The sequence below is a fragment of the Triturus cristatus genome, chromosome 3_1, assembly GCF_964204655.1.
Source record: "Triturus cristatus chromosome 3_1, aTriCri1.1, whole genome shotgun sequence".
NCBI lineage: Eukaryota > Metazoa > Chordata > Amphibia > Caudata > Salamandridae > Triturus > Triturus cristatus.
Window position 1 is genome coordinate 1018307463 of NC_140583.1, and position 26699 is coordinate 1018334161.

The window sequence follows — 26699 nt, forward strand, 5'->3', positions numbered from 1 at the left end:
CACTTGATGTAGATTTGCTTTCCATCCAAGGCATCTAGATCTCTCATAAAAATTTTTTCAAAAAGGAGAAGTTCCATCGGTGTACTTGAAGTTGGTGGTAAAAAGGTGAACTGTTCTTTGAGGCCTGAATAGTTCCTTTCAGTTATGTATGGTTTACCCGCAAAGAATGATTTCAAGCCCATTTTTTTTTCGGAACAGTTGGATAATTTCCAGTTTGGTTTGGTTCATATCCGGTTTGCTCGATTGTATAAAGGATAAATCTTTATTCAATATTTGAGTTTCATCAGTTGATAGAACCAGGTTAGTTAAGTTGTAAATGGGGCTGGATTCCTTCCTTACCATCTGTAGATGTTTCTCCTCGCTGTTATTTCTCCCTGATATTGGTTGGGGTTGGTATTGTACTATTGATTTACTCTGTTTCTTCCTAGGGGCATCCGTTGCGTTTGTCTAAAAAAGGTTCTGGTCCTTGGCAGAATTGTACTTGCTGGTTCCCCTGGTACTTGTAGATGGTTCGGCGTCACTTGAGCTGTCAGAGTAGGATGATGCGTCCAAGAAGGTGGTGAATTGTCTTTTACTCCTGCCGCCATACATTCTCAATATTCTTGTATCGGCTGCTTGTTTGTAATATTCCTTGTCCAGATATGGATAAGCCCTTTTGTCACTGAAATTGAGAATCTTTTTGCAATTTAGCTCTTTTGAAATCCGCTGTAGTCTTCTTAAAGGTGGTGTTTTCTTTTTCTAACTTGGTTAGTAATGCCTGGGCATTCTCAATTGCACCATTGTCTAGAAAAGCTTTTTCTAGCTCCTTTAGTAACTCCAGCTCTTTCAGGCTAAGGCGTTCCGCTGTTTTGATGGAGAGAAACATCCAACTGTGGGAACATTTCGTTCTGATGTGGCTGAAGTCTCCTAGTTATTCGGGCAGAACCATGATGATCACGGGGACATTTTTCACCTGCAGGCCAACAGGGATTGTGCCTGCTCTTAGATGTTCTAATAGCACTTCACCATGTAATGAAGTAAGGATTTGTTTTTTCTGGAGTCACGTTATTTTCTCTAGTTCTGATTGTTGCCTTGGATTAGTGGGGGTATTACCAATATTAAGTGTGGCATATGAGCAAAGATTTGGTACAACCCATTCTAGTTGTATACTCTAATTGTTTCTACAAAAATAGGAAAATGCTAGTAAATTGTTTTAAGAATCATACAAGTAAGTAGGGTTTATTAATTGAACATACTCGGAGATGATGTCAGGGGATTTTGGTTGTTTAAATATTTATTGATCCATGGTCTGAGAGGCATTGTTGTGTTGCAATGTATCTATCAGATATGGCACATTCCTTTCCTTTCCCCCTGCTCTGGCGCACAAAGGGCTGCAGTGCGCCAATGGAGGCACCTTTGCACAATGGTGCAATGGAGCCTGCGTTGTGGGGAATGATTCTTTTTGTGCAGGAAGACCAACCTTCCTGCACAAAAACAATCAAGAAATGTGTTTTCCTTTTTCTATGTGTGCTGCAAAATGCAGCACACATAGAAAAAGGGAAAACGAGGAGAAATAAAGATATTTCTCCTCGTGTTGCCTCCCTTAAGCCTCCCCTGGGGAGGGGTATGTTTTTGGCACTGCCCCAGATTTACGATTTCCCGTGAATCTGGGCCACTGTCAATAAGCCATGGATGTTGCTTGGAACGCCCCCAGCAACACCCATTGCACGCCCCTTTAACACAGCAAACTCCGTAAAGTGGATAATATTGAAGAGGCAGCATTAAGCCAAGAAAAGTGGCTTAGTGCTGCCTAATAAATATTGACAGGCTAAGGCACCAAAGAAAGTCACAAACAATGACGTTCTGGCGGCGGAAAGGGGCTCAGAAATGAGGCCCTCTATTTCTTTTTTTGCTCTACCAATTTTCAACTTCTGCACCTCCGCATTTAAATTTGTTGACTTTGAAATTAGTTTGGCACAAGCTATTTTTCTCTGCCAAGGAGCTCAGCTCGCAAAACATTTGTGAAGGTAGCCCTTCTGAACATCACAATTAAAGTACCACAGATAAGCACTGAAAAGCAAAAACGCCACTAACACAATAAAATGTTTTCAAATTAATATGGAGCAAGGTGTTTTATTTCAAAGGCAAATGTAAATAGTGGTATGTTCGAGGCAATGCTTTCAAATAGCATCCTGGTATTTAACTTAAATATATGCACATGCCCACTGACAAGATTAACTAGTGCTATCTTTAAAACAATTTTAGCAAATATATGGGTTATGAGTTATGCCTCTGAATAAACAGCACAGTACTCAGATCGTTAGTAACATTGTCTCTTAGGAGCTAAATGTTAAAGGATAAACGGCTACAATTTATCACTGAAATTATTTTCTTCCATAGCACTATTATTATCAATGCTAATAGCAGGCAAAATCAAAATGTCAACATTTCAGTATTGTTTATGAAGCAAGGGGCAAATAGGAAAGTAATTGGTAAGAAGGTTAATCGGCTCAAAGTGGAAGAACAGGGAGTGAGAATCAATACTGAATGTGCTTCACCAGAAACAAAATGACTGGTAGCTTTTGTTTTTGCTTCTTGTTAAAGAGAGGCTAGTTTTGAGCGTGGTTTCTTTGCCGAAGCCCAACCAACTACTGTCTAACGTGGACAATTCCACCCTGAATGAGACCTCAATGGGGTATCCTGAGGTAAATGGTATTCTGGAGGCAGGCAGGTCAAAGGTCATCTCACCAGCAAAAGGAAGGCTCACCAAAAACGGATGTTAAACACACAAACTGGTTGGAGTTTAATTCAGGTCGTTAGAGATTACAACTGCCCCTGCGGTCTGTCACCCCTGCTTCTACTTTTAGGAGTCTTGGAGGCGGCAACAAGCACAGAAAGTACAACCAGAGGTCTTAGACGTTCGTGTATTTTCTGCACTTCCACAGATTGCCCTTTCCTGCCTCTAACCACTGAATAGGAGGCTAATGCAGAAAATGTGGGGGGCAAAGGGACCTGTCCAGGTACGTCACTGGGAGTCAAAGGGGATGCGACGTCATTTTCTCTAACCCGTCCGTTTGATAAAACAACATTCATGACACACTAGTCTTATGTCAGCATGTGCATTGTTCTCCCTCTTTTCGTGTATTTTATGAAACTAGTTTGTTTTCCTTCCTGCTCTCTCTTCGTCATTCCCCCTTGAACATGGATAAGAGGAGTCTAAGAGGTTTGTTCCCCAGAAGCCATCTGCCTTTATTCCGCCAGTGTGCCCGGAGGAGCCCTAACATGCATTATCACCTCTTCCTCAGTCTGTATCTGGGCCACCTGGGACCAAGCAGCAGCTCCTGATGTTCTGCTTGGTTTAACTCATCAGTGAATTATCCTGTCTTTAAATTCCGGATTTTTATAAGTCTATCTGCATCATGAAATACAGCTGAGTTTGGAGAATAGCAATTAACGATGGTGAATGAACAACCTTTAAATAATTAGGACATGACTGAGTGTGCAGAGAAAAATGTAATTCGAGGTCAGGGACTCACGATTACACCGTAGCAAATATAGCATTTTTGCAAATGCACCGCAAACTGCACCATTAAAGTAAGGACATCTGAGTTCAAAATGCTGCTCCAGTCTCCAAATGTATGCAATATTAATCCATATTACAACTGAAAGTATAAAAACATATTTTTTATTTAGGGTAATGTCGCAGCCACCCTAGCTCTGAAGTACATAAATGACTACGCCATACACAGAGCTTGGTAGCACACACCTTTATTCTTCAGCATGCACCTGTGAACTGAGGACATTGCGTCATAAACTTTATTGACCACACCCAGACACACCCCAACTGATTACGTACTTTGTAATGAGTCTGCCGAGGACCACAAAGTTTCTACTGCACATGATCACACAACACTGCATCTCCCCCTCTGTTAAATAAAAAGTAGGGACAATACATATACATCAGAGTTCCTCAATGAGTCGTTGAGTTGCTTGCACCAGTCTTCCAGATCGAGTTGTACGAGGTGAAGAAGTTGCACCATCATCTGGCATCATAAATGGGGACTCAGATGCTTGACTTGGGCACTCAGGTGGATTAATCTGACTCATAAGGTCTGGAGCTGATGACATCGAGGCAGATGCTTGAAATTTGACAAGTCTCTTGTAATGGACTTACCGGGACATTGAGCGGTCATCAATTGTCCTTTATTACTACCGACTCTTAATGGATCATCATAAAATGGAGGATCAGTGTTGCATTTCCGTTTTTATTTGACTAACACCAGTTTCTCTTCTTCAAAATCCATATCCCGAGCACCTCTGTCCTTACCTGCATAGGCTTTCATCTTGCTTTTGTGACAAGTGTTCATGACATAAATCTCATCAGTGTCTATTACTCGGTCTGTGGTCTATTGCAGTAATTTGGTCCTACTGGTTTACCAAAACAGCAAGGTGGTGTGGCTTCCACCTGTTATAGAATGGGGAGTTTACCAATAGTCATGAAGGGCTGGATGTAGGGCTGACTTGAGATCAACTTCCTCTAGCCTAGTGTGCTGAACCACTTCTTTAGGGTGGCCATAAATCATTGAAGAACATAATTTGCCTGTGGTGAGGTGTGCTTTTCTGATGTTTGACATTCAAGCAATTAAGAAAGTCCTTAACCCCTTCAGTGCCCCGCCCTTTCCCCCTCCTGTGCCGGGCATTGTATTAGCGGGCGGGGTCCATGACGAGATAGTCTCGTCATGGGCACAGCGCAACCGCGCTCCATGATGAGACTATCTCGTCATGGGCATAGAAGAGGTTAAATTATCTGCTATTGAAAGGTGGACTATTGTCAGTCTTAAGAATGGAGGGAACACCCCTCACGGCGAAAATGTCATTCAGCCTCTGGATGACTTTGGTCGATGACAAATATTCCACTAAGTGATAACGTGAGTACTCATCAATAACTACCATGAAATGATGGCCATTGTTTAATGGTCCAAATAAATCAAGTGCAGTTTTTTCTCACACTTGTTTAGGGAGATCAGACATGTTTAGCTGATGTTTTGTTGTCTTGGGAGGTAAGCAGTCACACAGTTGACATGTTTTCAGCTCCTTTTGAACTAGTTCATCAAGGCAAGGAAACTACACTCGGTCTCCGAGGGATCTCTTGGTGGTTACAATATAACAATATCCTCCTTGTGTCTGTCCAGTGACCAGTTGCCTCAAGCTCTCAGGTATTCCAATCCTCAAACCTTTTAGTACAATGCCTTCTTGAGTGACAGAAAGTTTATCCTGCACAATTTAGAAATTTTGATATTCAACACCATCTGTGAGAGATCGAGTATGTCTTTTCCAGGACTGCATTGTAATGATATCCTTGAGAGTGGGAAAGTCTGTCTGTGTTGGTAGCAGCAAGGATTTGATCAATGGATAGAGTTGCAGGGATACTAGACATTACTATGAAATTGATATACTCTTCAGACGTTGCACTGTGTAATTGTAATGGCACTTGTGAAACGTAATCTGCGGGTCTTTGATATTTCCCCGGCTTAAGCACAATAGTGTAATCATACTCTTGCAATTGCACCCCCACCTCTCGACGTGAGGGAGCATCTTGGCTTTTGGATTTCCAAAAATGGTGAAAAACGTCTGGTGGTCAGTGACAAGGGTGAATTGCTTTCCATAAAAAAACACCAGGAAATGTTCACAAGCCCACACTACAGCCAGGCTCTCTTTTCTGGCTGTGAATATGCACATTCAGTCTGAGATAGACTTCTGCTAGCAGAGGCCACAATGTGTCTCCTAGCATTTTTGTTTTCTGTGTTCAGCAGGAATTGAGTCCAACCCCAATGGGCTTGCATCTACTATGTTCTCAGTGGGCAACTTTGGATCCAAATAGGCCATTTCAGTTACATTCTCATTGGCATGTTTAATTTGCTTGAAACTTCAATCACATTCAGAGAATCATTTGAAAGGAACATCCTTCTTTGTCAACTCTCTGAATGGGGCACTCACCGTGGCAAAGTTACAAATGAATCAGGAGCAATAGCTGGCCATGCCTAAAAAGAATCGCAGCATAGTCACATCCTGGTGGGACAAGTGGATGACAGTGCTTATACTTTTACAGGGTCAGAAGTCTGCCCCCTTCAAAGGAAATATTCCCAAAGAACTTGAATATGGTTTTGTGAAACTCACACTTTTGGGGATTTAAAGTGGGAGCTGCATCAGTGAGCAGAGGACGTACTTGTGTGAGAGCTTTGTCATGCCATTTTGTTTGGCCTCAAACACTAGTATATCATCACTGTAGTTAAAAGCATGTCTGACAGGTTGAATTAGTCGGCAAATGACATCCTGAAAGATTTCTGCTGCCAACACACCAAACCTGAGTCTATAGTATCAGAACAAACCAACATGAGTTGAAAAAGTTGTAATGTACCTACGGTTCTCTTCCAGCTCGAGTTGATGGTATCCTTTGATCAAATCAAGATGGGAGAAGAGTTTTAGCACCATTCAGCTGTGTTAACATGTCCGCTATGTGTGAACCTTGATGTCTTTCTCTTTCAATTGCTTTGTTGGCCTGGTGCATATCAACCCAAATGTGCACTTCACCCCCACTTTCTTTTTTTGGCACTACCACCATGGGCGAAACCCATGGTGTCAGACCAGTGGAGTGCTTAATGATGTAATGTATTAATAATGTCTCTAGTTCTTTCTCAACAGACTCTTGTAAATGAAAAGCAATTTGACTGTGTCGGTGAGCAACAAGACAAAGCTCCTCATTAATGTGAAGTTGCACCTTCATTGTCTTGAGTTTTCCCAGGCTGTAAAACAACAACAGGAATTGATTTGCTATTTGAGAATGTGCATTAAGGTTGCAGTTCATGGACATCACTTCCATGTCAGCAGCAGTGCTGAAACTGAGAAGACCAGCACTCGCTTAAGTACCTGGGAAGACAAGAATTGCTGCTTGTACTGTTGGTTTTTAATGCTTCGTGTCCGCTGCAACTGACCATTCACTTTGCAATGGCGTAAAAGCAGCCATTGTGTACACCTTTATTTTTGGTGGTGTTAGAAGAGGTACCAGAGACAGTTCATTATATTTTTCTGTCTGCATTCTATCGATAGATGCACCACTGTCTATAATAAAAGGTATAGGGCAGCCATTCACCTTTTGCTTCATCTTAGGGCATTGTCCAAATTAATTGTGTCACTTCACATGATGATCTCTCTTTTACTTGGGTTCTTCTTTGCAAGCAGCTAATCTGACATATGCACATCGTTCTGCACGTTGACATTGCCATTGCACATCCATCTTCTTCACTCTTGCTTGATGATGACATTTCAAAAATGCATTGGAAGATGAATTGGATGATGAGCAACTTCGTTTAGTCTCTACTTGACTCAATCGATGTTGCAGCTTGTCCTTGTGGGTGTGGCTAGAATACTTCTGAAACTTTCTGGCACCCATAGTCCCTTTTTGTTGTGACACACTTGGTTTCTCTTTTGCTTTGTAGACCGTTATAAAATGTTTTTCTTTCCCACAGCACTTGCAAGTCTGTCCAATGGTGGGGCATTTACCTTCATGCGGAAATAAGAATCCACATCGGAAACACAGTTTCTTTTTCTTCATAGACATCATCTTATGTGCTTCCACCTTGTCTTTCTGCTTACTTTTTATGACTAATGCTGATTCATTCTGAGTTGTTCCAGATTCCATAACAGAAGCCTGTACAACTGCACCTTCCTCAGCTCTTGCAGCCATGAGTACCTTTTCGAAACGGAGTGTCTTTCCCAGTATGTGTTTTCTCAACGAATCGTAGAGGCAACCATTGCTTCTTCGACCTTGAATTCAGTCAACTTGCAGTGCTTGATGAGGGTATCATGTCTTTCGACAAATTCTTCCATCATTTCACCAGCCTGCTGTCATCCCTGGTTCGAAAATGTACCTTTCATAGCCTACATTCGGCATCGGCTTGAACTTGGCTTCCAAAGTTTCTTTGAGTTGATGGTATGATGCTTCAGTAGCTTGTGGAATTTTCTTTATCACATTTTTCATTCCATTACCGGCAAGGTTCTTTAAGTATTTGATTATCTTTTTTGTCATTTATTACTTCTAGAGCATTGATGAAGCCATCAAACATTTTGATCCATGCAATCCATCTGGCGCCAATATCCTGCTTTTTGGTGGTGTTGAATGGTGTTGGATGTTTCAGGAATGCAGCAGCACTGTATTCCATGTCTTCTGTCGAAGCTATTGAAAAATGTCATTATTCCGTCTGGCTTTTCATCAGATTGGATGCTACTGGCCACTTTGCACGCATTGGTGACTCACCTGGGCTTGGCCGTCACACCTGATTTGAGGTCATGTGGCACTTCCCTCACTTGTGCTGGTAAGTACCTTTGTACTTTCTGTACTTGGTTGTCACTGCCTTTAGTGTTTCTTTGCACTTAGTCACTTCTGCCTTTAGCCGTTTCTTGAACCTGGTTGTCGATGCCTTTAATGCTTCTTGATGCCTAGTTGTTGCTGCCTTTAGCGTTTTTGCTTTCTGTGGATGATGGCTCTGTGTTACACCGTGGCGCTCCTTCTCTTCTTTTGTTCTTACTAGTAGGCTTCTGGTGTGCTTTATGACTGTGCTTCTTCACCTTCTTCAAGGGCCTTGAAATAGCCAGAGCAGAGCATTGACACCACATACGCCAACCATGAATTGCTTTTTGGGGTGCACGTGCCAGGCACCAGCAGTTTGCTTGACCACTGTAAACACTTAGGGAGAGCAGTATTATTTCTTCGGGGCATGTATTACAAACTTGTCTCCAGTTATCGCATCCACGCTAGCTATGAAGCACATAAATGACTATGCCACACACAGAGCTCAGTAGCACACTTATTTATTCTTCAGCATGCAACCAAGAACTGAACATATTGCTTCATAAACTTTATTGACCACAACCAGACACACCCCAACTGGTTACATAACATGCAAGGAGTCTGCAAAGGACCTTAATGGTCCTACTGCACATGAATACAGGACACTGCAGGTAACATCCCTGAATTACACCCATTATAAATATATAAATTGCGATGGTCAGATTCCCACTTTACACCAGGAATAACTTTACCTAATTGTGTCTACACTCATAGTGCCACAACTTAAATATTGTTTATGAGTCACCGTTCAATTTCCCACAAAAGTAATAATATTTAAAAACAAATATGCCCAAACAAAGTGGTATTATTGCTAAATATCCATACTTCTCAGGCATGGTACATTTTCTGAAATGCACTGAATCCATATTCACAATGAACTAGATGAACTGCATTCTTAGCAAAATCACTCACCTGTACTTAATAACCAAATTGCTATTAGTCAACCATTAGCTACAGTGGAAGTACAGAATCTATTTCACACTGAATATTCCAATAATCAAACATACGATAGCTTAAGAAATTGTTAATGGGAAAATCTGATACTCCATACTGAATGAAACATTGTTCATTTGTCCTGCCCGTAATGCACTGAATGTACGATTTCTGAGATCCTCTGGTTGTGCTGCAGTAAGGAAAGCCTCAATAAACCATATGCGGGAAACTCTAAGTATAACAGATAAATGATGCATGCATTGCACGAAATATATAATTATTGATAAACATTTCATACTTCATAACGATAGCAACATTACTCAAATACACAAAGTAATAATCACACTTGAAAACAACACTCAAAGTACTATCTCTGGAAATACTTGAAAAATATTAATCTTATTGAAGTATATTAAATATACATTATACTTAGTACAACATTACAGAAGCATACTTCATATGCTATATATAAGATAATGATACTCAAACATAATGCATGACCTACATTTAAAGCAAAGATGCTCAACTATCCATCATTTAATTCATTCAAAGTAACATTCATCCATTACACTGCACAAACTAAACTGTAACCAATGAAACTGAAAAACACCTCATTACTTAATACCCTTACTAGAAAAGAATCAACAAGCTGTATTAAATGCAACACTACTAAGACATACTCTCTATACACTCACTGTCAATTGTTAGCATGCATATTAACACTGGAACATCCTCACTGAAAAAAAGAACATGACTCAACAGCATTATATATTTTAGACTCAGTGAAATACTACTCTCAAAAACACACACTAATATTAAACTTTCAGCATGGTATTCTGTAAATGTAATGCACACTTTGCAATAAAAATATAATTACTTAAAATCGTTTGTAATTTACAATTAAACATTATTGATATTCACTCATACTCTATGCTTAGAGTATTATTGCTCACACACAATACACATTTATAGTAATATTACTGAAGCAGACGTTGCACAACAATTGATATATAATACTGATGCACACCAAGACAACATACTCAGAGTAGCAAACTTGAACTACACTCCATATACTACACACATTATATTGTTTTCTACATCCCTCATATCTAAGATCCTTTATCTGAAATATCATGGTCTAATTTTACTGTATATTTTATATTCAGAACAGTAAAATAAATATTCCTCATCCACATTTAAACCTACATTATGTTAAGGTACTCCGTATTTATAAGGAAAACACTAAACTAGTCACACGCTTGAATCAAAGTAAAGCACTAAAATACATCACATGCAAAACAATTGACCTCACATTACTCAAATGCATTTCCTACCAATAGTTGTATTGCAAAATTACATTCTACTCCTCACAAAAAATAAGATAAAGACATGTTGTAAACAATGAAAGTAGAGAATTGCACTCTTAACATACCTAGTTTGGTTACTACAACTGTTATACGTTGCATAATACACAGTAGATTTTGTACTCAATTATAACCGAGTCTCCAAACTTGTCTTTAAAGAAAACTACACACCACACAATAAATCTGCTATAATGCAAACATGTACTGGTGAGTGTACAAATAATGTAATGCTTAATTAAATTAACTGTAAACTCAACATGACAAATGTTTACTACTGAGCTTCACACACTGCACTATGCACAATTAGGATGGCCTGTGACTTGACCCACAATCATTGAATAAATTGCTTGAGCAAGTCCAACCAGGGAAATTGACACTTCTGCCTCTGGTAGGCTGAGATTGGCTAATGATGAGATGATCACTAGAGTTCGGTGTGACTCATGCTGCTTAGGAACATATATCACGCATTTAAGTGACCACATAACCAGCATTCAAGTGTTGTTATGGAAGACGAAATGCAGGTAGAAGGGCACTCCAATGCTGATTGGAATGCCATTTCAGTGTCTTATCATCAACGATAATTGCCAATCCATCCATCACATGATTCTGCTGTGGCACAGAATTTGAGTGTGGGAAGAAACTGTATCTTTGAGGAGCCCCCACAGGAGACCGCCCATGCAGGTAACAGCAAGGGGGCTCGGGGAGGGGTTCGATAGACGATGAGGGAAAATTAAATAAATAATACATTTTTCCTTGTCGTCTGTCAAGTCCCCCACTGCCCCACTGCACTTACCTTCACGGGCCTCTTCCGAGCCCCCACTTACCTATTACCACAACAGTGTGCCCTATATTGTGAACAGTAGCTCAGATCTTACCTTCTGGTGGACCATTGCATCACCCAGTAGGCAAAGCCCCGCTATCAGTACCACCTCAACTAAGCTAACCTAAAGACAGACCGAACCTGACAGCACAGAGGCCCCTACCTGGGACTCCCGTGTATTTTCCATGTTGTCTTCTTCTGCAGTGCAGACACCCCTTGGGGCCCCAGCTGCTGCTTTGTGGAAAACATAGTTTGAATACACCAGGACTGTGGTAGTTCTTTCATGCCCTGAAGGAAACACCTTGGCAATCTTGGAATGGGCAAAGCTACCATTACTCCCATCTCTATGCAGCTGCTCCTGCTTACAGCCACACCCTTCTATTCTTACAATTGTGTTTTTTACGTAGTTGTATCAGTCACATATCTGCTGCTTACATTTTAGTGAACTGATCCACTGCTCAATGCTTCCCTTTATTAAGCAGAAGGAGAAACCTGATAATGTTAGCAAATGAGTGTAACGAGAATGGGCAATAACAGCCAAGTTAATTATAATTAGTTTTTTTGCAAAGTGTATGTAAATGCACCAGTCATAACCGGACAAATGAAGCACATATCTAATTTAATTTCAGCTAAATGTTTATGTATGAATTTCACCCTCAGGCATGGCGGACCGGTTTAGGTTTTTGTCTATAGAAAGGTTGTTTTTTTAACTAATTGTGTGCAATCGGGCTTGGAGGTGTATCCATGCAAATTGATGTATGCTTACGGTACTGTTGAAGAACAATGTATTGTATATTTTCTTTAAAAACTGATTCATGCTAATTTAATGGCCTATGGCCGAAATAAAACATTTTCTACTCCTAAATGCACCAGTCTTTATGTTCTATTTAAAAACGTATTTTTCATTCTTTCCAAAATCCAACAGTATTAACATTTTCCAAATTGAATGGAGAGATTCCAAGGAACATCCACTTCAAGCTTGACAATTTTACATAAGAAAAAGTAGACAGCAAAAATGAGTTTTATGGACTAACGACTTCACCAGGGCTGTAAGTGGCATACAAAAATAAAAATAAAAATATGGACATCATGTAACATGATCAATAGTCCAATACAAATATATGTTGACCACACATGAATATGAGATAAAAAATGCCAAATAGTGAAGAATCACATATCGTGATCAATTACAGAATAAACATTAACATACACATATTTGAAATCGCAGTGTTACAGATATTGATTTTTTCCTGTACCCAAATTTTAAAACCAGATCAGTTCTGAATACAATAAATATTGCTCCACAGTACAATTTACATCACAAAATTAAATCTAGATAATAAAATTAGCCGTTTTCAAAAATAGTACTAACTGTTTTCTAAAGGAGCCATCTGTCTTATTACAGCTATATTGTTGTCAATCATCTTAGCACATTGACATATACAATTGTTCTTGCGTTATGCTAATCAATGTTTCCCATCAAGTAAGAAACGCTAGGATTACGAATAACCTCAAGGTATTTAACCTGGACAGTTTATCTGTTTCCTGTACCTGATTCCTTTGGTGCAGTAGTTAATTTCAGTGACATCTTAAGAATTTCGGGGCCCTGGACCAAACTATTTTGGGGAGCCTTGTTTGGATCAGCTTTGAATTTATGATCCCATTTCAGCACATTTATGCCCCCTGTGGCCAGGTCACTGACAGTACATAGGGACTCTGGTCCAAATTGTAATTATGTTTACATCTAATATTCATGGGTAGTGACGTGTTTTTAATTTATAATACATAATCGTACTTAAAACAATATGTTGAAGAATTATTCAAGCCCATCCGGGCAAGACTCTGCTGGCACTATCAGGGGCCCCCCGAGGTCGACTGGGGCCCTGGGCCAGGGCCCACTTGGTTTATGTCTTAAAACGTCTCTGGTTAATTTGTGCCAGTGTGCCTGCGTTAGGGAATGATTGTTTATCTGCATGAAGGTCTCCCTTCCTGCACATAAACAATCCAGAATGGCGATTTTTTTACTTCTATGTGTTCTGCATAGTGCCGCACACATAGAATTTTCAAATTGTAATTTTTTAATGATTGTTTATGTGCAGGAAGGGACACCTTCCTGCACATAACCAATCAGTCATGGAGTTTTGTTGTTTCTATGCAGCACACATAGAAACAGCAAAAACTAGGAGAAAGCGTTTCTCCTTGTTTTGCCATGTTAAGACCAGGTTTTCCCTGGTCATAATTTTGGTACTGCCTCCTATTTCTGCCCCTCTTGTAAATAGGGAGCAGGGTCAAAATCAATAGGTGTTGCGGTGGAACACTCACCGCAACACCCAATGTCCACCCCTTTAATGCTCAACGCTGCCTTGTAAATAAGGTGAAGCCCCTATCGCCACAGGAACATCGTAAAAAGTGATGTTACTTTTGTGATAGGTCCTCTTAAATATGCCCCTTTGTCTTTGTGTCCACACTGTATTATCGACACAGATGTAGAGGCAAAGAGGCAGTCAGCTGGTGCACTGACAGTGTGCCAAAAAGAGGTGCTGCACATTTAGTGCATTCCAAATGGATTCTGTAATATGGATTAAAATCACTTGGAGTTGTCTGTAGCAGAATCCCATCTATACACATTGAGATAATGGTCTGGAACAATCAGAACAATCAAAATGAATCCTTGAGAAATGGGTAATTACAGGGTGAATCTATTCTGTTTTAGTCAGTGTCAAAACCCCTTTCAAAGGGTCATGATGAATGCAGACGTTACAGGGCCAAACAGTGATGGTTGTGGACGTTTACTCCTGCTGTCCTTGGGCCCCACTTACGATGAGTACTGAATAACTGGGCCAAGTACTATGCCTTCAATACTGGACTCTTAGTGGTAGCATGGGTTGTGCAGGCCAGGTGTGGTGGGTGCAAGGTGTGCAAAAGCACAAGACTCAAACTACACCCAATGACACCAAAACTCTGATTGTCCATGTCCATACCTACATTTGGAAGGAAAATCACTATTTATTACCCAAGATAAGATATAATACAGCGCACTAAACAATGAAAACTAATAGTCTACCAACGCGTGTGCTTTGATGCTCCCATAGGCAGTGCCTCAATGTGGACCCTCTCCTGGCTTCATCCATACCAATAAGGTGTCCTTTTATTTTTTTTAACAGAGTTTTATATAGCACGAACGTGACCCGAAGGTATCGCGTATCAGAGTGCTGTACATACCACCAGTTGCATTACACGAGGACACATTAATTTTTGTTAGGCATGGCGAGATTAAGTGTTTTGCCCAGAATCACAGGTTGTTCAGTGTCATTGCGGAGACTGGAACCCAGTTCCCCAGATTCGAGGTTGACCGCTCTAGTCGTTAGGCCAACTCCTGCCTCCAAATTGGATGCTCTCTGGAAGTGACACCACAGATTCTGCCTGCACTAAAGATGCAGAACTAAGTCAGACTTTGGCCTTGAACATTCACCTCACACTGGCAGTAAGTCTCTGAGCTTGTGCAAACCTCAGAAGGTCCTACAGCCTTCCTCCCATCTTAAGTGACGATGGGCTGAAGATGTGTCCAGGAGCCAGGGAATGTTCTCATGTTTCAGCGATGCACTGTGCCTTCTCGTGGTCTGATGGGTGAGCTCTGAGTTGGTAGCAGTCAGCAATGGCATCGGTCCACAGCTAGGAGATCTCCTTCCTAGTCCCTGCTGGTGAAGGGGCAGAGGCTATTCTACAGGTTGGCTTCAGATCTTGATTTTGAGTCTCTCTGCTGGTTGTGGGGACTCCTTTGGCACAGGGGATGGTCCCAACAGCCTTAGTGTCCCCATCTTGGCATACGGAGGTCATTGAAAGCAGCCACAATGTGGTTAGTTGCACTGGGTGACAACCCCACCAGTCTTAGTGGCCCCCTCCTGGTATACCAGGGACAGGGACACAGGCAACAGCCCTAACATTCCTAGTGTCATACTCCTGGCATACCGGAGTCACGGACACAGAAATGTCAGGTGTACCAAGTGATGGTCTGCAACTTCGCAACAGCCTTGATAGATGTTACTGACTTCTGAAAAGTAACAGATGGCTATCTTGCACCACCAGCCCCAACTGGACCGAGTGTCTGATATTCTGTCCACTGGGATACACTCATCAGGATCCCTACTGGGCCTTACTCCCTCAAGGCTCTCTCTTCCTTCTCACAGGATACAATGGTCTTGGCAGAAAGGCAGAAGGCTGGTGCTTCAGGCACAGGGCAAGTGTCATTGGTCTCCTGGGTGATGGCCCCTCAACCAGCTGAGAGACAGACAGGCCTTGTCCCCCAGTCATGGCTGCCTTCTATCTCCTGGTGAACAGTGCTGTTGAACAACTTTTGTGACTTCTTTGCCCACCTCAATAGTCCAAACCCAGATGCAAATGTGACTTACTGTCTGGACCCTGTACTTTTTCACCAGAGATGTGGCCACAACACAGGCCAACAGAGGAACCGGGATCACTCCTGGCTGTCAGCCTCCACTGAACTATGCCTCACAAAAGTCCAAACAATTAATCTTTCCCTTCTTATCAAGATTCCCTGGTTCTACAGTTCCAACCCTACCATACCCGCTATCTCACCGACAATGATCCAAGGATCCACTGACTAGTGACTCTTCCTGGAATCGGAGTCCTTTGATGTGCGCAGAGGATGTTTTGCTTCCCTTCCTCAAGTGTTTGTGTTCCCACCCTAGCCATCAGGAATGTCAGCAAATCCATATCTCCTGTCTAGGGGTTGCAGTCCTCACCTCTACTAACCATCAAAGGCCCTGGGCTTCCAAAATGGAACTCACAGACCTCCATGTTATGTACCCTGGTCAGGCACACATACATCTCATCACTCACACACAAGTACCACTTGCTATCTGGTGCTCCACACAATCACCGTGTAGGGCAATAATGAGTTAAGTACACACCTCAGAATTATGCATGAATGTGCCAGTAGGCACCACTCCTGTGACACAGGTAAAAAGGCATGTTCACACTACTGGTTTGTAGTAGGCACACAACAGGTATGCCGCCACCATGGTGTTCGTATCACTTTTTTCCAGGCAAGGGCGGTGGCCCCCTACTATTATGAGGGTAACGATTAGTGCACCCTTCCTAGTCAAACAAGGCTACATTGCCGTGAAACAGGCCAGGATAAAAGCACACATGCATGATTCATGTTCGCCCATGGCCAAAAATCAGTACTTGCCATCCAGATACCCATGCAGCTAGGACACTCAGGAGGGGAGTGCACATCTTTCATCATACTGGGGACTTTTGATTCCCAGCACTTACTTATTCCGCATATCTCCCTGCAGTTTCTCCAGAGTTTTCTAATCAGTGCTTAATTTGAGCCGGTGGTTTCCGGTGCTCGGCACCGGCACTTAAGTGTCAACACCAGCACCTAAGTCAGTCTGCTACATGGTGGCACTGTTTATCTTATTTACAGATGAGCACAACAACAGTTATTTTTAAATTCAATATGCATTGACAATTACTAATACCCGTCACCCAATCCATTCTAATAGCTTTGGTGGCCTGGAATAGTCAGAATGCTCACACTTTTGGATTGTGATGGTTAGTAGGTGTGCTTGTAATTGCAGCAATAGGCAGGGGCAATGGGTGGGGCGAGCGGAAGTAGCCCCTAGGCGAGAACCCTGGTTTTCTTGCTGTTTTAAACACCTAAAAACCAAGAGTGAAAAAAGCAGGTCCCAATGTTTCCACATAATTCCGTTGCGCCTGGAGACCGCGGTATCTGGCATATTGGGATTAACGGGGCACTCGTAATGAGATACTATATCTTTTAGATGTTTCTGCATCTGTTTTGCTTTATCTCGCTGGTGATTTATTACACATGTACACTGCTTCCAGGAAGCACTGATTCCCTTGTAAAATTATAAATATAAGAATTGTTTAAAAAAAAAAAAAAAACAGATTGCAAGTGCATATTCACCTCCCCAAACGTATGTGGTTGATTTCCTTTTCTTCACGGGAAGCATGCCGGATAAATGTTTATTTACCAAATACAAACATTAGTATGTCAAATGATAATGTTCATTATACGGCTGGTGAATTGTCGGTAAATTCCATTTAATTAGCGCTTACAGGTGTAATGCTATTCTCAGCAAGGCAGCGTGTGTTTGCTAATCTTAGACCTTGGCACCCTGAGGCTGCATTGCAGCAGCGCGCGCACCTGCGCGGTGCTTCTCAAGGTTAGCTTTATGGGGGTCAACCCAATCAGAATGTTGATTACTACAGTGGCATTTAGCTGTGAAGATGTCTAATTAAGATAGAAGGGAACACACACCGCTTACGAAGACGTCCTTGGAATGCATAAGTGGATTCGATTCTGTTCCCAACAGCTGTCCATGCCGGGTGAGTCGGGTGGGGTGGAAGACCAATGGGTCAAAGTAAACATGTATAAGATGACTAGTGTGTGAGGTGTGGAGCATTGCTCTGTGTGTACAACATTGACACACAGAGCAAGCTGATTATTGTTGAGTAGGGTTTAGAGCTAATCACCGCTGATATTTTAATAAAACACGTAAATTACCGATGGTTATTTGTGGGTGGCCACCTCAAAATTGGGATGAGCTACAAATATTTGTGAGACAATTTTGGATTTCGAAAATAGGCAATTACACCCTGTGATATTTTTAATTCACAAGAAAGGAAGGAGGCCCCACACAGGACTGTGTACAAACGACACCAACGTAACCCTCAATTCCCCTGCCCCTGTTGAAGTGCCTTTCATTCACTGCTGCCACCAGTTCCTCTGCCAGCATCAAGCTAATGCAAGTTTTTTTGTTTATAATGACAGAAGGCAGTCTTTCTATTCTGTTTATGTGCAGACGTAAGAGGCAGTTTGTTACACTGCAAAAGATAGTCTTTCTATTATGTCAATAGTTCTATTGAGAACATACAAATACATCTATATCCTACCTCCCTCTAATACAAATCCTTCAATGCTCCATATATTTTATTTTCTCTGATTACTATGAAAATATATATTCCAATATTCTCAGATCACAACCTGTTACAGGAAGAATATGGCATTTGTGAGTTAAGCTGATGGAGTTCAACAGCAACAGCTCTCTAAAGGAAGGAAATAACTTGTCTGTGACAGATATCACTTACACTTATTTTTTTCTTCACGTCTAGGAATGGTCCACATAATGGCTTTTCAGACACAGTGAAAGACCAGCTGATGGCAGCAGGAGGTTTGGGTCTGACTCCCTGCAGAGCGAATTCGCACCATGACCACGTCCAAGCTTTCTACAACAAAGCAGACTGATTAATGTGGCTACTTAGAGGCGCTTTACACACCTGGAGAGAAAGTCACTTTGATTGATTCACTAAAAGTCTCGGTGACAGCATTTCTGTTGCATCATTTGTAATGGCAGATTTTACCACAGTGTCAGCGAGCAGGATAAGTGCGCTTGTTGCTGGGAGGCATTGTAGGTGAGAGGACACGATGGACCCGGAAAGATTTTCCAGGGCTTGTAATGGACTCTGGTGGTGTGTGAAATCACCAGGACTTGCAGGGGTCACCAGGACTCGGTGACATCTCTATAGTTTGGACTCTGGATGAAGTTACCGGGGTGGCTGGGTACCTTTGAGAGATGAAAAAAATCGCAGGAAATTGCATTGGTGGTCTGAATGTGCCATAGTGATCAGCTTTGCAGCATGCGCTGTGGATGTACAGAATAGCCTTGGCTTGAAGTATGCTTTGCAGTTGAGAGGACTGAGAGAGGACACTGGTGACGGGGCAGGGGGATCCTTGGTCTGGATGGAAACCCCAGCACTTGGAGTAGAATTTGAAGTTGGACAGTCACCATGGCTCTAGGTCACTGGGGATGAGCAGACTCTACAAGCTTGGGGTCCAGTTTCCTGGTTTGGAAATAATCCATCAGGATCTAAAGACAAAATAGGACGAATTTGGGCAAAGCTGTGGGGTAGAAATAATTATACTATATATAAATATATAAATATTCCATATTCACCTAGGTTCCACAGCACTTTTCACCCAAAGTGGGAGAAGGGTATGCCCAGATGTGGGTCCCATGCTTGCACTGTCACTGGATTCAAGCTAGCCAGGCTGATGAGTGTTGAAACCACAAAACCAGTCCCAGGATGCTTGCTTCTGGCCCAGGGAGTACCCCACTTGGAATTTCGGGCTGGACTGTTCCCATGAGGAGTAGGGTCAAACCTGATTTGCATATGGCTGGGTCCAAACTGGGGTTGGGTAGTGAGCAAAGAAACAATGGATTTATCCCAGATCTCTTGACTGGGGTGAATGTTTGATTCATTCAGCATTCTGTCCATAATTTGTTGCCACATCCATGGTCCTGAGGAAGCACTGCGAATGTGAGACCCCTAAAAGGCGCTAATGGGGAATTGAGGAGTTGCTGCATGTGGGTGGAATAAAGTAGTGAGATAGCTGCTAGAATGAGTAACAGTAAACATCGCCAGAGCTCAACCTTTGAGTCAATGCTGCTAGCTGACCCTTGGTTTTGAAAATAGTCAGATAGGCCAGGGAGAGTGTTAGTCCTTGGAGTTTAAGTTTTGGGGGGCTGGGCGTTCCATAGTTCCTGGGATACGTGTCTCTCTCTCTCTTGTTGACATTGATTGAGAAGGCTGCGAGTGTTCACTTCCAGGGTTCAATAGATAATCAAAAAGCCTTAATTATTTTTAGTAGATTTTGTTGAAGTGAGAATCAAGGCAGTAAAGGTAAGTTCAGCTTCTTTTATTCTCATATCCACCTCCACCACCACGGCCGCTACGAAGACAGGAGCAACTGTAAGCTCTAATCGACATATAGAATGTTGGCAGCTTGCGAGGCCAGCACACTGCAAGAAAGTAGGGAGAAACCATAAAGGACGGGGAAAGAAGGAGAAGTAAAAAAGTGGGACAAGGTGCATAAGGACCTAATAACACATCTCCCTCCTATCAAAACAGGATACAACAAGATAATGATACAGGGGCACATGGTGCCCCGAATTCAACTAGCCATCCTATAGTACAGTATAGACAGAACGTAGGCGCCATAGCGAACCACACCCTCCACAGAATTACTTAACTAGTAGAACAATAGGTGTGCAGTCCTAAAAAGAACATGGAGACAATTTTAACAAGAGATGTTCCCTCAAAACGGGTAACTGCAGATTAATGTGGAACATATTCACTGTGCCACCCCGGAGCTCTATGTGGTCACGTACTCCTGCGATCATAACTAGTCTTGGAGCCACCCATTGGAAACTTCACATGTTTGTATCTAGCTAGAGAAGGATGACACACAGACAGCCTATCCATGCTCCATGTACGTCCATCATTTAAAGTAACCACATTCTTGCCCACCTCTACCACGTTCATGGGCTTTGAAAACGTACTCCCTCCACTTTGACGAATCACTGATAATTTGCCAGGAACAGTGTCGCCCACATTCCATCTGCCCTCAATGGTACCATGCTTTGCATCATACTTCCTTTTTGTAGCTATCTTGGTGACGTTCTCTATGCCGAGTCATCTCATCCCTTCTCACCCATTTGGGCTCCCCACCACCCAACCAGTTTGGTGACAACTTTCTACCAGGTAATCTCCCTTTAGTGCCAAGAATGGATATATATTGGTAGCCAAATTAGGTGTCGTATGATAGGACCACAGCATGCATTAGAGTGCCCAGTCTGCGGGGTCACCTGACACAAGGGATGACTGTAAGCATTCCTTTATCATACAATAAACCCTTTCAACCAGCCCGTTTGCCCTGGGGCAGTGTAGACCTGTCTTGAAATGGCATGTGGACCAATTCTTCAGGAACTCACACACCTCATCAGATGTAAACTGCACCCCATTGTCGGTGATAAGCATGCTGATAATCCCTTCCAACATAAATACTTCCTTGAGAAAACCAATGAGGGACTTCGTGTTGATACAATTCACAACCAATGGCAGTGATAATTAGGCCTGGGCAAAAATTTCGTTCCGTTCGCGGAAATTGCGATAATTTGACATTTTTGCGTTCCGCGGAGAGCGCGAAAATGTCAAAAATTCCGGTTTCCGCAGCTTGGCGATAATTTGTTTCTTGCTCGCGCTGTAAAATGATACATTCTTGCGCGCGCGCGATCGCCTTACCTGAATCCCTGCGTTCGCCGACAAGTTTTCTTGATCCGGTCGCGTTCTCCATGAGATGTTGTATTGTTTTTAGCCATTTGCGCTGTCTCGCGACAGTTCGCGCCCGCAGTGACGTCATGCGTCGCGCGATCACGTCTTTCTTCTCGCGATCATGCACCGCGAGAACAACTCAAAACAAGATGGCCGCGCCCGCAAGCAACCACATGGGTAAGTTGGCGACCCGCAACCATGCAGAAAATCTCGCGAACATGCCGGAAAAAAACTTCCGCATCTTCGCGATATTTCTGCTTGTTTGCGATAATTTTAAACATTCTCGCGATAATTTGCGAAGGTTAATTCCGCAAATTCCGCCCACCCCTAGTGATAATCCACCAAAACAAGCAAAAACTTCCCCTCCCACATGGGCACCTTGAGAGGCCCAATTATGTCTAAACCAAGCTTATTCCATGGTTTGGAAGGGGCAACAACAGGAGTAAGGGGTGCTTTTACGAATGGACCTCGATTTGTCGAGAAGAGCAGAAGTTAAACAATCTCTGACCGTCTCTTCCACAACTGAATCCATCGGGGGAATCAATAGATATCTCTGACCCTGGCCTTAGTAATGCTTGTGCCCAAATGTCCCTCGTGAGCAATCTCTGCAATTCTACCCCACAATTCTCAGGAGGAACCAACCTGTCTCCTCTCATGACCTTATCGTTGAGAATGCTTAATTCGTGTCAAACAACCCAATAATCTTTGAGACCATCACATAAAGTAGCAAGTTTGACAGGCCAACCCTGAATAATTTTACCTTTGACTTGTTTCAAGGTTTCATCTTCTTCCATTCACAACTCCCACTCTTCCTTGGAGATATCAGGAATTTCCACCAGTGCAACAATCTCACCGTCCCCTGAATTGAAAACACCATCACTTTCTTTGCAACGTATTCTTGAGAGACAAACCTCTGCCCTGTTCTTGTTACCAGGCACGTATTCCATGCTAAAATTAAACCCTTCTAGACCCAGGAGCCACTTGGCAAGCCAAGGGGTCGTGGTGACTCTTCCTTTGATTAAGAACATGAACTTCGAAGGCTTGTGGTCTGTGTGCACCATAAAAGGAAGTCCCCACAAGAAAATGTTTAAATGAACAATAGCCCAAGCACAGGCCAGAATTTCCATCTCTACAGTAGAGTAGTTAAGCTCAACTTCCTTTAAAGCCCAGAACGCAAAGGCCAGAACCATTTCCCTGCCATCAACCATTTGCATCAACGCCACACCAACATCAATCCCACTTGCATCTGTGGTCAAAATCTTTTTATGTCGGGTGTCAAAACAGCCCAAAGAAGGGGCATTAGCAATAGCATCCTTAGTTGCTACAAATTAATCTTGACAACCCTCCTCCCAGAGAAGAGGAACACCCTTTTTTAACAAATTTCTTAAAGGAGCTGTTATGTCTGCAAAATTCCTGATGAACTCATTCATATATTCTGACAATCCCAAAAAGGACCTTAACTCATCCTTTTTTCCTGGAGGGGGAGCTTTCTCTCACTGCTTAGACCAGATCCAACTTGGGTTTAACCCTATGCTTAGAAATCGTATGACCTAAGTAGTCCACTGAATCAACCGCAATCCTGCACTTATCCTTGCTCACTGTGAACCCAGCTTCTTTAAGTGCTTTCAGTACAAGTAGTAGCATGATGTTGTTCAGACATTCCATGACTCAAAATGTTGTCCTGAAAACAGAGGACGTTGGCAATCTTTCCTAAATTGCTTTGCATCATGTGCTGAAAAACAGCAGCCGCAGATGCCAGGCAAAATGGCATGCGGCAAAACCTGTACGCTGCAAAAGGTGTAATAAAGAATGTGAGCAATCTAAAATCCGGGTGTAATTCAATTTGGTGGCAAGCGGACGATAGATCGCTTATGCTAAATATCTCAGTCTTGCCAATCATACTGATCATTTCATTGATGCGAGGGAGGGGAATCCTATCTACCCACATTTTTGCATTTAAGTCTCTAAGGTCCACACAGAGACGCAATCCTCTGCCTCCTGATTTCTGAGGGACGACAATCGGGGTAAGCCACAAGGAACTTTCAATAGGCTCAATAATGCCTTGAGATACTAACTTGTCTAATTCTTTCCTCAATGGTGCTTGGAAGAGGTTGGGAATGGGACGGACTTTGTGAATAACCTGAATAGTATTGCCTTTCACTTTAATTTTATGCTGAAAACTTTGCAAGCAATCCAGTTGTTCACAGAACTCTTCTGGGAATTCATCACAAATGGCTTTGTGCACCTGGTTGCCCTCATCTTCTGCAAACACTAGCTCAACTTTATTGGGGTTCAGTCTAATACCTAAATCCTTCTTGTGAGCCCACCCCAACAAACAGAAGCCCTTTTTGGTCAAATAAACCTTTCCATACGTCGTTATATCCTTCAACTTAATGTGCAGAGATAACATGACTTCCAGGGCAATAGGATCATTATTGTAACAACCTGGTTATATATCAGGGAACATCAATGTGTAATTCTTACCCTGGAACTTTTCTTTAAAAACGTCATAATCAATTAGAGTATAGGGAGAACATGAATCAACAAACACATTGAACTCAATGCCATCAAGTAAAAAGTTGCATTTAGGATGATCATTGCCAAAGCCAGATGTGCCCTTCTCAATTTGAAAAACATACATGTTGGGAACACCGTCAACAACATTATCTATTGCATGAACATTTTTCATCTCCATATTTATGTTTATACAAAGACTGGCGAAATGCCCTCTTTTGTTACACTTCCTGCATACTACAGACCGAGCAGGACAACTTGGGTTGTTGGCCAGGTGATTGCAAATTTTCACAACGGAAACACTTGAGTCTTTCCCCTCTTTTATCCTCCGAAAATGTCCGACCTGGAGGTTCACCACCTTTTTATTGAAGCCACTCTCCCCTTCAACCAAATCAGGGTCAAGTTTGCTATTCACCACCTGCATAGTTTCACCCCCATTGCTTTGTTTCATTTCTTCAGTACACTCATCCGTATGTTCAATTCTTTTAGCAATTTCAACAGCAGCTTTTAAATCCGGACACCCTGTCAGCCGCTTCTCTTGAATTTTCGGGTTATTTCTGCAGCAAACGAGCTGATCTCTAATAAGAGAGTCACCTAAAGTACCAAAGTCACTTAAGTTCACAAGGCCTCTCAAAACAGCTATATAAGACATAACGTATTCCATTTTTCCTTGCACTCTGCAAAAAAATGTATGTCTCTCTAATACCACATTCACTTTTGGTCCAAAGTGTCTCTCTAGCTTCCTCAGAGTGTAAACTTCATGAGAGTCTTCTACCGCTGATTCACTATTAGAATCCGATATATTCTCATAAACCTTCCTGCCCTGACTGCCAATATTATGTAAGTGGATATGTTGTTTCCTTAAATGGGAGAACTTTTCTCCCCGGTTTGCGATGAGATAGGAGACAAATAGTTTTGCCCAGTCCTTCCAGGCTATAGTAGGGTCCCCCACCTCATCTAGGAGGGGGGTGATTCATGTTAGACATTGCCATGATGAATGGGAAGGAAGAATATACTGTTGTATAAGGTCTCATACCGCCATTTATAAAACTTATAGAAAACATTACTGGTACAGCACTGGTATCTTTTTAACAGCTGTGCTCATCAGCGTTTAGAACACAGGGTACAGAACTGATGACTCCACAAAAGCCATCCAGAATGAGCTCTACAAGGGTGTGAATGTAGCATCATCTGGAAGTGCACCTTGAAGGATTTTTTTAAGCTGTGCTTGTCAGCAAAACAGGCTCTAAGGGAGAAATCAGTAACCAGTGGCCATAGGAGCAGTTAAAGTACAAATTGCTGCGCCCGTCAGTGTGTCATTTACTGCCGGAAACAGGAGATAAAATACTTTATTCGTCTGTGCCTGTCAGCGTGACGGGTTCCTGGGATCCGATTGACCAGAGCTCCAATTTAATCTTTATAAAAGCTGTGCCCGTCAGCGTGACAGGCTTCTGCTTTATTTGGAAGATTTCATTTTTTCAGTACTGTATTTGAAATGGCGATGATTGTCACAAACTCTAGAGATTATTTGGTCTATTGTCTGAACAATCAACATAATATTTCTTAATCACTAACTCTTTCAATCCCTTACACCCTCAAATTCACAGCGCTTGCTGGTGTAAGTAGTTTGTGCTGGGACAGATTGTCAGGGCATGTGTGTGCCCATGGTCTTTTTGAGTCACTGATGAGACACGTTTCTAGGAGGTGGCACTAGTCTCGGAGGAAGAAATTACACTAGAGAGAAGCCTTGACTGAATATGGCAACAGCTAATGAGTCTGGCATCAAAGATATGTGTTAGGGAGAGGAGCAATCATGGAGAATGAGGATTGAAAGATCAAATTCAGTTAGCAAACCTGCATATACCACAATGCTGTGGGGACCTAATCAACACACACACCAATGATAAGTTATGTGTTGCTGTCAGAGAGAGTGACCACAATCTGTGTTGATGTCCATAACATTGATGGCTTCTGGGCTTTTGATCTGCAGTAATGGTTGGCTGGCCACCTTTCTTCTTGTCTTCACATACACTGTTTCCAGTCCTGGTTATTTCCCCTACAAATCATTGCTTTTAGGTGTGTTAATCTAAATTGTTTAATTGAATCAAACCAATCAAGATACAGCATTCAGAACTTATGTTTCTAGTTGATTCCATGTACCAAGTATAATGGTTTTCTTGTCCTAGCCTTGTGTCACTGGAACCAAACGATAAATGGCTGATGAGCCCTAACTTGGGTGAAGCAGGCCCTGAGTTGCTTGTGCACCTGTTCAGGGAGTACCTGGCTTGGCAGGTCAGCTGGACTGTTCCCAGTGTACTAGTATCAAGACTGATTTGCATCTAGCTGGGTCCAAACTGAGGTGTCATGGTGTGCAAAATACCAATGGATTGGGGTGCAGCCAGAGCAGTTTCCAGTGGCTGAGATTAACTCACGCATTCCATCCATCTCTTTTTGCATACTTTACTATGTTGCTCTAAGCGGGACGGGTATGCCCAGACATGGGTTCTGTGTACACTGT